This window comes from Macaca fascicularis, chromosome 18 (genome assembly GCF_037993035.2).
Source record: "Macaca fascicularis isolate 582-1 chromosome 18, T2T-MFA8v1.1".
In the NCBI taxonomy this organism is placed as follows: Eukaryota; Metazoa; Chordata; class Mammalia; order Primates; family Cercopithecidae; genus Macaca; species Macaca fascicularis.
The window spans coordinates 79,573,806-79,587,455 of NC_088392.1; positions in this window are offsets into that span (position 1 = coordinate 79,573,806).

Below are 13,650 nucleotides of genomic sequence, written 5' to 3' on the forward strand. Positions count from 1 at the left end.
TGCCACCACCTTAGACCAACTCCAATCATTTCTGTGCTCCCGAATCACTCCCTAGGCAGTTTCTGTATTGGTTCTTTCCCTCACCATTCCAGGCTCCAAACGGCCACTGTGTGGATGCAGATGCAATGATGTGTTCCTCTTGCTTACAATTCTCTACTTTCTTTCCACTGTTGAGGATGAAATCCTGCAAGGACTGATGTGACTGCCACATTTCCTGTCTCAGCGCGGCCCTTCTCTCCCTCCGTCTTCCCACCTGCGAACTTGCTTCCACTTTCTCAACTGGCTTCAGGGCCTTTGCGGAAACTCCTCCTCAGGCCCCTGCGTGTCACCAACTTCCATTCATCTTCCAGCTTTGGGGGTTGGGGGTCATTCCTTAGGGAAGCTCCCCTGCGCTCCTCCATGATGGGATTTGATGCCCTTGTTAAGTGTAATTACAATGCCTCACATTTTCCTTCAGGGCACCATCGCCACCTACAATTTAGATTTTGTGACTCTATAATTAATGATTGCCTCTTTGTAGAAAATAAAGTAAGGACTAGTGTAAGAAAGAAGGACTATTTTTTTCTTTTTACAAAATATTTGATTCCTTCAACAGGCCCCTCAAGGACACATTTTGTCTTTTATTGTAGAGGACATAGGTGTTCAACTTTACTTGCCCAGTGATTTACCTCCTCCTCTACTGGGCGGACAGAGAGATACGCAGTCAAGGAGAGAACAGGTAGACCCAAAAAGGCATGGCAGGCATTACGTAAACTTCCAGTGTGAGACCCAAACATTTCAAAAATCACATAAAACTATCTTTTATTTCCAGATCACCTGGGATCTCCTTCACTGCCTTTTAGGCCCAGTGACATTTCACCATTACCACTCAGGGGTACCGCCTGTGTTGTGGACATGATCAGTTGCATACCGGACCTTATTTGGGTCTAATTTTCAAGTGTGCAGGTGGGTTGGGGATGTTGCTGGCCTATCTACTCTATTATGCTATGTTGTTTATTTTACTATAAAATGTCAAGTGGGCAATTAATATGAACTTATTATTAGTAAATTCCATTATTAGGGACTTCTTGGAGTGTACTGGGAATGGTGACTTCTCATAGGAAACTCAGTCCCATGGGACTCATTTGAGAGTCCCTTGTCTAAGGATGTCAGGATGTAAAGAAGCAAGTTTTTGCTTGTATGGTTTGGGCTTGATCTCAACTCCCCTTCACATGGAACTTTTGACCTGTGACATGCGAAATGTTAATTCCCTTAGACTCCCAGAGGTCTTGGTGTGTATAAATTGAGAACCAAACTTCACTTGAGAATTTACTAAGAAAACAACTTTGTGACTAAGAAGAAATGACCTTTCTGGAGACATGGTGGTGGTTACATTATGGACAAAATTTCAAAGATAAAAACCGGGTGGTCAAGAAACTTAGCCAGATGTGTTCCATTTGTATTGAATTCGTAACCAAGGTAATTTCATTTCTTAATCCGTATTTTCCATCAGTAGGATAAAGTTGGTGAGCACCTTTCAACCTTCCTTGTTCAATGGTGAATGGCATTGCCGTGCCCGATGAGACGATCTGGCTGCAAGTTCTCCTGGATTGTAGAGATCAGTGACTTCTGTTCCTTTTGAAGGGAAATGCACAATGACATTAAGTTAGAATTCCAGAGTTGTAAAAAGCATTAAAGATAAAGTGCTAATTGACTTTAGTCCTTAGGAGAGAGTCCACAAACTGTCAACCTCAAGCCACCGTGCCCAGCTGAAATGACTAAACAGCAGTTAGATACTGTAGTAGTCCAGGTTGGCCACATTCTAGACTAGTCATTCATTTGGTACTTATCAGAAGAAAATGGACTTTGGCCAGGCACAGTGGCTCATGCCTGTAATCCCAGCACTTTGGGATGCTGAGGTGGGTGGATCACCTGAGGTCAGGAGTTCGAGACCAGCCTGGCCAACATGGTGAAACCCTGTCTCTACTAAAAATACAAAAATTAGCTGGATGTGGTGGTGCATGTCTGTAATTCCAGCTACTTAGTAGGCTGAGGCATGAGAATTGCTTGAAGACGTAGAGGTTGCAATGAGCCAAGATTGTACCACTGCACTCCAGCCTCGGAGACAGAGTGAGACTCTCTCAAAAAACAAAAAAACAAAAAAAAAGAGACAGAGAGAGAGAAGAAGAAGAAAATGGGCTTTTATTGCCCTTACTTATCAGTTTACCAGAAGAAGATAGCTATATTAACATGAAGATGGTATGTAACTAGTGAAAGATAATTATACTTATGCTTACATTGTTATTTCAATTGAACATTAATTTACTGTTGAGCTTTCTATAATGAAGGCAAACAAAAGAAAATCATGAGGGTTACATAATTTTCTTTTTGTTTGTTTGTTTTTTGTTTTTGAGATGGACGGAGTCTTGCTCCGTCGCCCAGGCTGGAGGGCAGTGGCGCGATCTTGGCTCACTGCAAGCTCCGCCTCCCGGGTTCCTGCCATTCTCCTGCCTCAGCCTCCCAAGTAGCTGGGACTACAGGCGCCCGCCACCAAGCCCGGCTAATTTTTTTGTATTTTTAGTAGTGACGGAGTTTCACTGTGTTAGCCAGGATGGTCTTGGTCTCCTGATCTTGTGATCCACCTGCCTTGGCCTCCCAAAGAGCTGGGATTACAGGTGTGAGCCACTGCGCCCAGCCGAGGATTGCATAATTTTCATCACTGAATTCAAAAAGGCAGACCATTTTGCCAAGAAAGGCAGTAATTTTGTGAGCAATAAATTCTCTGACCATATGTGGCTGCCTAAATGAGTAGCATAGTATCTGCTGAGAACTGTGAAAAGTCTGAGATTTCACCCTATTTGTGAGATAACAGCTTAGCACGTCACAGGTTTGTGGATGCTGGTGAAAGACACTAGACTCCCTGGCCTGAGACTAAGACTTTATCACTCACAAAAATGGCAATACCCAGAGAACCAGCTTTTGTTGTACCGGTTCCTGGAGTTCCAGTTCTTCTAGGGTGACACAAAGAGGACCGTGTGACACCAGCACACACACTGGTTGCATTCCAGGATGGGACTTTGACCTTAGGCCCCGGGCTGTAGTCATGACTGACCATTGCTCCAGGAAAACACGATCTCAATCTTCAAAGGCTGTTCACTAGAGAAACATTCTGGGAAAAGTAGCTCAGAATAAAAAAGCAGTCAGTGATTCTGTCTGTAAGGTGTGCAGAAACCCGAGAAACCCATGGAGAGTTATCTCACGGCACACCGAACGACAGTGTTACAGACCATGCATGGCAGTCATCAGATGGCTAATCATTGATGGGCCTCATTTAAATCCAAATTTACCTGTTGAAATACATTGTACAGCTAGTTAATGTGATCTCCAGTACAGCTTTTCATCAACATAATTTGATTTAACATCAAGAGAAAAGGGTGCAGGAAAAAGGATTAATGAACCAATTCAGGGAGAGTGATCACAAGTGACAGCAAGAAGGTGTCTGTTGAGACGGCTGTGTCTAGCTGGTGAAGTCCGGCTCTTTTGATAGTCTTTGAGTCCTCTGATGAGAACTAATAGTGAAGGGTTATACCCTTATCTGGTTGGGTGTTGTCTCTGTTGATTAGGTGAACATTTGGACCCTTTTGGCTTGACACCTTTTGAAATGTAAGATGGAGTCTTTTCTTAAGATGGAGTCACTTATGTCAAGGGTGTTCTATACACTGCCTCCTGGCTCCATTCAGCAGCCCTAGGTCTTCTCTCTTTCCTATCCCTCTTTCATGCCCCACTCCCTCAGACATCATAAGCCTCAGGGCCTCCTCAGCCTCCTTTACTTAGTAGAGTCCCCAGCCCTGGGTCTCCCTTCCTCTTAGGGTCTGAACGCCGGGCATCTCCCTAGGTCCTTGCTGGGGTCCCAAGGAGCATCTTGGTGAAGACGAATCTCAGCAAAAACATTGCTGACTGGAACCTGCATCGTTCGCAGGGCTCTCTGTGCATTAAATAAAGTATTGTGCTTCTTTACTGTTATCAGTAACATAACACTTTAATAGATCACGCCTCACCGACTGGGCCATTTTTAGTACAGTCTAATTTAGTGGGTTGGATAAATGAATATTTCCAATCAGTAGCAAATGTAGCTATCCTGTAGAGTCACCAACTCAATATTTCACAAATCCACCTACTCTTCCCCATGCCGGGTTAACTGGCTGCAGGGGACATATCTCTGCCTCCCATCTGTGCACCTGAACTCCAGGCTTACCCTTCCAATGGAGTATTTCACATGCACCCAGAATGATGCTTCTCAGAGGACATGCATCAAGTTTCCTGCTTAAATCTCTTTGCTAGCTCTCCATGGCTTTCAGGATACACATCAAACTTTTTAACAAGGTTTGCAGGGCCTCTGTGAGCCTGCCTCTAGCAACCCTTCCAGTTTCATTTTTCATCACCCTGAACCCTTGTACATCACATTTCAAATTCACTGAATGAATGCTGTATCAGTTTGTTCTTACACTGCTGATAAAGACATACCTGAGACTGGGCAATTTACAAAAAAAAAGAGGTTTAATGGACTCAGAGTCCCACATGACTGGGGAGACCTCACAATCTTGGTGGAAAGTGAAAGGCACATCTCACATGGCAGCAGACAAGATAAGAGAAGGTGGACAGGGAAACGCCCCTTAATAAACCATCAGATCTCATGAGACTTATTCACTATCATGAGAATAGCATGGGAAAGATCCACCCCCATGATTCAGTTACCTCCCACCAGTCCCTGCCACAACACGTGGGAATTGTGGGAGCTACAATTCAAGATTAGATTTGGGTGGGGACACAGCCAAAGTATATCAAATGCCTTTCAGTTCCTGTGTCATGTCATGCTCCATGGACAGTTTGATATGTTCTGTCTGTTCCTGTGATACACTCTCACACCCTCCACCTGCGCTTAACAGGCTCCCGCTCATCCTGGGCTTCAGTTCAGGAGGGTTTCTTCCAGATCAGCAATTCTACCCAGGCCATTTTCTTCCATCTTCCTGTGCTCTTCTCTGTGACAGCACAGGTCATATAGTAAGTAACACAGTCTTTTTTTGTGTCTTTCCTGCTAGTATATAAGCCTAATATAGAGTTATCTCTTGGCCACCATTAAGAATACTTTAAAAATAATATTCATAACAAAAATATTTGATATGTATTGAGTCCTTACCATCCACCAAGTACTGCTAGAAACACTTTACCTGCATCTCTCATTAATCCTCTCTCTCAATGAAAGATAGATGTGGTTATTATTCTTATTTTACAGATGAGGAAACTAAACACAGAGAAATTAAGGAAGTACAGGAAGGAAGTGGTGGAGTCAGGGCATTGGTGAGAAAATACCAATTGCTGGCCGGGTGCGGTGGCTCACACCTGTAATCCCAGCACTTTGGGAGGCCGAGATGGGCAGATCAGGAGGTCAGGAGATGTTAACCATCCTGGCTAACATGGTGAAACCCCATCTCTACTAAAAATACACAGAAATGAACCGGGCATGGTGGCGGGCGCCTGTAGTCCCAGCTACTTGGGAGGCTGAGGCAGGAGAATGACATGAACCCAGGAGGTGGAGCTTGCAGTGAGCCAAGATTGCTCCACTGCACTCCAGCTTGGGTGACACAGCAAGACTCTGTCTCAAAAAAAAAAAAAAAAAAAAAAAAAAACAATTGCTCTTTTAGAGACTGCAATTCTAATTCTTCCAGATAGGTATTTTGATCTTTATTTTACAAAAAACAAACTAAAGTGCAAAACATTATACTTGCCCAAGTTGACATAAGTAGGAAGGGGCTGCAGTGAACCCTTAGAACTTGGTGCCTGACCCAGGAGCCCTTGCCCCTCCCACACCTCATCCCTCTAAATGGCTCCATCTCAGTGAGGATCCACATGATCAAAGTTGGGCGTGCAGGTCATGTTGTTCTGCAGTCGTCATTGGTAGGAAAAGATCCTTGAAAGGAGAAAAGTTCATATAGGAAGAAATCAGTTAACACAAAAAAGTAATGGGGTTTTACCTACAGGAAATACAGACACATGGCTGGAAATTAGCTACTTGAGGTGGATGACACATACTTTAGGATTCCCTCCTCAAATTATTTTACAAATGAACCTTCTGAAAATATATTTTTATATTTCAAATCCTTAAAAAAATCTGAAAGTTGTAAGAAAGATCAAATTACAAGGTTTACCATAAATTTTGTTAAAACTAACACATTATGAGAAATACATTTCTTTCTATATTTTTGAAGGGTTTCAATAAAGATCAGTGCTCTGACTTAGGGTGTTTCTAATTGTCTGAGTCTGTTATGTGTTGGAGATAAAATACCTGATTTAGTGATATTATAATGCTTCACATAGACTGTTTTTGTTAAAAGATATATATTCCTTGGAAAACATTCCAAAGCAATATTTGATATCAATGGGAAGTCAATTTATTAGCTTTATAAACTGAAGTAATAGAGACTTTTCAAATATGGATTAATAAGTGGAAGCAAGTTTATATTTTTGTTGATACGTTTAATTTCTCGTAGAAGCAGTGGGAGTTGATACTAGCTGCAATCTAAAATGCTGAGAACCTTGTTTCATGCTTTGTGTATGTGAGTCCTTAATAACTGCATTTAGCTGATTAAATCAACATAAGATAGCTGTTTACGAATGTTAAATTCTTACTTTCCAGGTTATTCTTGATTTTGGATTATCATTTTCTGGCAAGAGATATTTAAACTGTTTTTATGTAAGATTGAAGGAATATGGAAATATATTATGTCAAGTACATAATCTGACACATAGCTGAACTGTAGAGGAAAATAAAATTATGAAATAATAAAAACAAAAGGTTCTACTCCAGCCCAAGTTTGATTCTTTAGGGGTCATCAGTTCTCTTTCTTTTAATTATAGGAAAAGTGTGTAAACCTAGAAGTCCTCAGTAAACAAACTCAGACCTTTATTATATCATAAGAAAATTAATCATACATATTTATGGAAATCCATAAGGTAATTTGGTTGCTTATTATAAAACAAGCAGTTAGATGTAAGAATAACAAATCTGGAAGCATGGCTGAAACCAGACACTTAGAAGGTTGCTTTCAAATCTTTGATCCTTGCTGATTCTGATTGAGACTGAATTTCCTTTTTTTTTTTTAACTGAGGAGAGGAAAAAAAAATCTTTTGTAGAAGGATCTCTGACAAAAGTTAAATCTGAGTGGAAAATTGTAAAATCACAATCTTTTAGGTCTTTTAATAAGGATTTAACCCAATGTCATGGCCTTATGAAGCTGAACCAGTCTAAAGATCTTCCCAAATTCAATTCAAGATATTGTTGATAACGAAGATGTTAATGATTATTGTCTGAAAGGCATGTGTAAATGATTTAACGATAGACATACTAGGTAGGGAGGTTGTGGGAACTAGGCCTGATGCTTGCGATGCTCTCGTAAAGAAAATTTATCTGAATAAAGCCAGGCTCATTTGTTGACATATTTTCCATGATTGCTTTTGCACAACAATGGCAGAACATAATTGCTACTGTCATATGGCCCACCAAGCCTAAAATACTTATATATACGTGTGTGTGTGTGTGTGTGTGTGTGTGTGTGTGTATATATATATATCTTTTTTTTTTTTTTTTTGAGGCAGAGTCTCGCTTTGTCACCCAGGCTGGAGTGCAGTGGCATGATCTCGGCTCGCTGTAACCTCCACCTCCCAGGTTCAAGTGATTCTCCTGCCTCAGTCTCCTAAGTAGCTGGGATTACAGGTGACCTCCTTCACACCCAGCTAATTTTTGTATTTTTAGTAGAGACGAGGTTTCACCGTGTTGGCCAGTCTGGTCTCAAACTCCTGACCTCAGATGATCCGCCCGCCTCAGCTTCTCAAAGTGCTGGGATTAAAATACTTATATCTTTACAGAAAAAAATTTGCCAGCCCCTGGACTAGATAACCAGTGAACAGAATTGTATTAACAAAAGAAAGTGTTGGCAGATTCATTTTCTCTACTTCCACCCATCCATCTTGGTCATAGGCGTCTACGCAGGAAACGTTCCCTCACTATCTACAACTCTTAATTTTTGAAGTTAGTTTCTTTGCTTTTTTGATTTAGGATTTATATCTGAGATTTTTTTTTCTTCACTGCTTCTAGGCTTAGAGATACTGTGTTTTACTTAGTTTCTTTCCATTTTGAAATTGGAGTTTCAAGTTGTGCAGACACTGCATGCAAGGCAGCCTGCACCGCAGGTCAGGGAGAGTGCACGCCTGGGAGTCAGCAAGTCTGGATTGCCCTCCCAGTGTCCACTGAGTGAGCTGTGTGACCACTGTGAAGGTATTAGAATGCTCTGCTCTTCGGTCTTCCGGTAGAATAACTGTAGTCCAGAAGCCTGGCGGGCCTCCTGGAGTTGTTTCCACAATGAAGCAAGAGATAAAAATTTGAAAGGAATTTTTATCTTGAAAAATCAAAGTGCTGTTTAGAACCATCTTCATTAAATAAGGATCTCTGGAACTAAAACATAGAATATCTTAAGAAGACAAAAGTGAATTAACCTGTATTTATTAAGGATCTTCTGTGAGAAAGGAAATGACGCCCCACTGATGGGAGCAGACAATCATGCCGAGCGATCATGCCGCCTGCCGACCTGACCCAGCTGAGGTTAGGGTGTCCTGTGGATGCCCTGAGCCACCGAACAGGCAAGGCTAGTCTCTGTAATCAGTCTTTCTAAACTTCCTGAACTTTAGTTAACTCGGATTTTCCAACTCATAGGCAGAAAACTGCATCTAGAATTGGCTTCTCCCCAAACATGATCTTAGCTGGATGAAAACCTAAAAAGCAGTACATCCAATTTCATCATGGAGCACATAATTTAAAGTGCTGCAGTTGAGCGCTACTTGGCAGTAGAAAAACAGTTAAGAACAGACTCTCTGCTGTGAACACTCAACTATCAGCAGCAATTCATAATCATGTCTGCATTTTTCAATGCTGAAGTTGATTGAGAAGGCAAGATTAAGCAATGCATCGTCTAATGGATTGAGCCTGTTTCTGCTTTGGAATTTAGTGACAGATTTGCAGAGTCCACAGTTCCACGGATGTTGGTTATTTTTGAATGTTTTTCTTACTAAATGCTCAATAATACTAAAACGCTCTCTGGGGAGCCTTTTCTTTTTTTAAAGCACACTCTTATTTCAGACAAATTGCCATCTTTTTTACTCTTTTCAACGTATTTAAAATTCAAACAATCAGTTTTCAAAGAACAAGAAAAAAATGAACACAAAGGACTATTCCTCTAGCGCTGCAGAGCTTTAACAATGAGTACCCTGAGAGTGGTGAAAATATATATTGTTGTTAAATTAAAATTTAAATAGACACCTAGTACATAAATTAACCTGCTTTTACAGGGGAAGATAGGTAAATAGAAAAAAAACATAATGACTTAGCCAGTTGTTTTGATTTATGGTTTTAAATACTTCATGCTATTATTTGTGTGAATTAAGCCATAGGGCATTCAAAACTACTTAAATCTCCCTCAAAGACATTCATTTGCAACTAACGCAAACTCGTGAAGTTCTTCGGGGCTATTTTCCCCTTGAGTTAATGCAACAGGAGAAATTTTTAAAATTCAACATTCTTTCCTCACAGTGTTTAACTGAACTAACCTAGAGGTTTCTCTTCCTCTCTGCTTCTCTGTGGTAATGGGTCCACTCCATCCTTCCTTCCTGTTCTCCACCACCCCCGATCCCATTTTTCATATTTGTTCTCAACTCTCATCCTTTGATTTCTGAGATACTTCTTTCCTGATATTATCTCCATGATAGTTCCTTCTGAGTTTCTTTTCCTGGTTTTCCCTCTTCAGTTCCACGTTGAAATCAGAGTTTCCATCTTCAATTGTTCTGGGTCCTCTCCCCTGGGGGCTCATCTTCTCCTCTCCATTGACTGCCACCCCTCTGTGACTCCCAAACACTGACCTCTGGCCTGCCTTCTTGAGTCCACCCTGTTCTCACTGCCTGTGGGCATCTCCTGTCAGATGCAGGCATAGAACCTTGACTCAGTGTGTCCAGAATGGCGCTCGTGACCATCTCTGGCCCTACTTCTGTTTCTACTAAAATCCAGGAAAAAGAGACTGCTTCCTTCTGCCTCTTTCCTCAGTAAAATGCACTAATCTTCTTCCAAGTGCTCACCCTAAAGCTGTACTCATTTTTTAGTCCCATCTCTCCTTCATTCCTGTCATCCAGTCACTAAATCGTATTGCTCTATATCTAAGTCGTATGTCCCGTCTCCACTTCTGTATTTCCCCCTAGAACAGATCTGCTTTTCACCTGGGTGACTCACAGTGGCCTCCCAACCCATCCTGTGCTCCTTCCCTGCTTGCTCCCACCCCCATGCCGGTCTCCATAGAGGCATCAGAGCTTTTTCCCAGGCATAGGTCCAAACATATCAGTCTCTTCTCGTCAACCCTAAAAGCCATAGAGAATAAATCTAAACTCAGCCTTGTTGCCAAGACCTGCTTTAATATTGTGCCAAAGTAGCTTTTATGCCTTATTTTCTACTACACTTCACTCCTTTATAGGCCTGATGTTTCTTTGCTTTTCAGCCTCTTGGTCTTTACTCAAATTGTTTTCTGCATTTATGTGCCTCTTAGCTCACTCCATGGGCCCCTGAAAACCGTATCAGTTTCATAAGCCAGCATGCATGTCACCTTATCCACAGATACCCCAGTTCATTCTCCAGCCCTTCCCCACCACATCTGAGCGAAATGCCAAAAGCGTTCTCTATCCAATCAGGTCCAATGGCACTGTTTCTGTACATCTCTTCTCATCACACTCTAATTGGATTAGAATCATTTCTTCATCAACCTTTTAAATTCAACAAATTCAACTGAAGGGGTACTGTGAATATAACATTAGAATATTCCCCCTTTGTTACTCTTCCTCTAAATTCCTCCCCGTCATAATTTTGTCCTCTTATTCCTAAACTCAACAGGATAAGCTTAGAGGAAATAGCCTTGCAACCACATGGAACTTCTGTGTGGCAGATGTTAAATAATGTCTGGTGAATTGACTTTAACAGTATGAAAACAATTTATTGTTGAAGGATATGTTTTTGGGTATGTAGACAGTGATAGTTAAATGACTCTGGGCTCTGGAGTCGGGCACTCTTGAGTTGAATTTGTGCTCCATTACGTACTCACAGTGTAACGTAACAACTCTGGCTTCGGGTTTTTTAGTCTATAAAACTCGCTAAAAATACATATCTGGTGTGAAGATTATTAATGATGACAGCTACCCTTATACAACCCTTATTTTTTCCTTTTTTTTAAGGTATTTCATGCATTTAACTGCTTGATATGTTCATTAATTTAATCTTTTAAAAAATCCTTTAAGGTAGGATATATTATATTATATTATATTATATTGTTTTATTATAACCTCCAGTTTAAAAATGGGGAGAGTAAGGCACAGTGAGATTGTCTTAAAGCTAGTAAGTGACTGAGCTCATGTTTGTTCTCAGATCCTGTGCTGTTAGTTACAATATTTACCTGCCTTTATGTTATTAAGTAAAGTACAGTGTCCTCTGTATCCTCAGCTTCCACATTGAGGGATTCAACCAACTGCAGATCATATATATTGGGGGTAACAATAAAAAATGACAATGCAACAATAAAAGTACAAATAAAAACAATATGGTATAACAACTATTTACATATAATTTGCATTGTATTAGGTATTATAAGTAATCCAGAGATGCTTTTAAGTATACAGAAGGATGCATGTTATGTTATATGCAAATACTATGTCATTTGATATCAGGAACTTGAGCATACTAGGATTTTGGCATTCTGAGTGGTCCTGGAACCAATCCTCCACAGAATATGAGAAAGGACTGTAATGTATATAAAGATATACTTATTTAGCCCTTGCTATGTAGAAGGTATTTAATCAGCAGGGGCAAGTATTATGATTGCTCTAACCCTAAAATTTATTTAACCACAAGCAATTTGAAACATAGAGATACTCGTTCAGCAAGAGCTGGGCAAGATCTTTTTAACTTTTGGAAGCAAATGTAATATTATTCAGGGCAGAAGATCCATATGGCAAAGGAAGAAAATGAGAACAGATGTCAAAATATCCTTCTAGCTAATTTTTATTGTGCTTTTGTGGCAAACCAGGTCTCACAAAAGCTGAAAAAGCAGGCCTCCATGAAAACTGTTTCAGCACTGACTGAATGGTTAGGTTAAATATTAAAGACTGACAAAGCCAGTGCCCTTAGACAAACACTGGAATGAAACAAAAGCCCACCAAGAGTCTTGCCCAGGCCTTTCTCAGTCTTGAAGCATGACAAGAAAATGAAGGAATTCTCACATTCCTCCTACCAGGATCCATTTAGGATTAAACAAGTTTTATTGGGGTCTAAATGAACTCCCCCAGACCTCCATACCTTAGCAGAAGAAAAAATAAGGGTAATTGTTACGGGAAGTCAGGGACCCCAAATGGAGGGACTGCCTGGAGCCGCGGCAGAGGAAAATAAATTGTAAAGATTTCATGGACATTTATCACTTCCCTAATAATACTCTTACAATTTCTTATGCCTGTCTTACTTTAATCTCTTAATCCTGTTATCTTCATAAGCTGAGGATGTATGTCACCTCAGGTCCACTGTGATGATTGTGTTAACTGTACAAATTGACTGTAAAACATGTGTGTTTGAACAATATGAAATCAGTGCACCTTGAAAAAGAACAGAATAACAGCGATTTTAGGGAACAAGGGAAGACAACCATAAGGTCTGACTGACTGCGGGGTCAGGCAAAAAGAGTCATATTTTTCTTCTTGCAGAGAGCCTATAAACGGACCTGCAAATAGGAGAGATACTGCTAAATTCTTTTCCTAGCAAGGAATATTAAGACCTTAGGAAAAGAATTGCATTCCTGGGGAGAGGTCTATAAATGGCCACTCTGGGAGTGTCTGTCTTATGCAGTTGAGATAAGGACTGAAATATGCCCTGGTCTCCTGCAGTACCCTCAGGCTTATTGGGGTAGAGAAAAAACTGCTCCCTGGTAAATTTGAGGTCAGACCGATTCTCTGCTCTCAAACCATGTTTTCTGTTGTTTAAGATGTTTATCAAGACAATATGTGCACAGCTGAACATAGACCCTTATCAGTTTTTGATTTTGCTCTTTGCCTTGTGATCTTTGCTTTGCCCTTTGCATTGTGATTTTTATTGGCCTCAGAAGCATGTGATCTTTGCTCTGCTTTTTGCCCCTTAAAGCATGTGACCTACTCCCTGTTCGTACACCCCTTCCCCTTTTGAAATCCTTAGTGAAAACTTGCTGGTTTTGTGGCTCACATGGTCCTACCGATATGTGATGTCACCCCCGGCGGCCCAGCTGTAAAATTCCTCTCTTTGTACTCCTTGTCTTTATTTCTCAGACCAGCTGACACTTATGGAAAATAGAAAGAACCTATCTTGAAATATTGGGGGTGGGTTCCCCTGATAGGTAATCACCTCTGGCTCCACGACCCATCTGGATTAAGTAAATTTGCTGAGGCTTTGGAGGAAGGTCTCCAGGACTCAGACCTTAGTTATAGATTAGAAGGAACCAATCACTTGTGTCTTTAGATGAATGCCCACTTACATGTAGACATATAGCTTAGAAGGTATATAAACAGTGG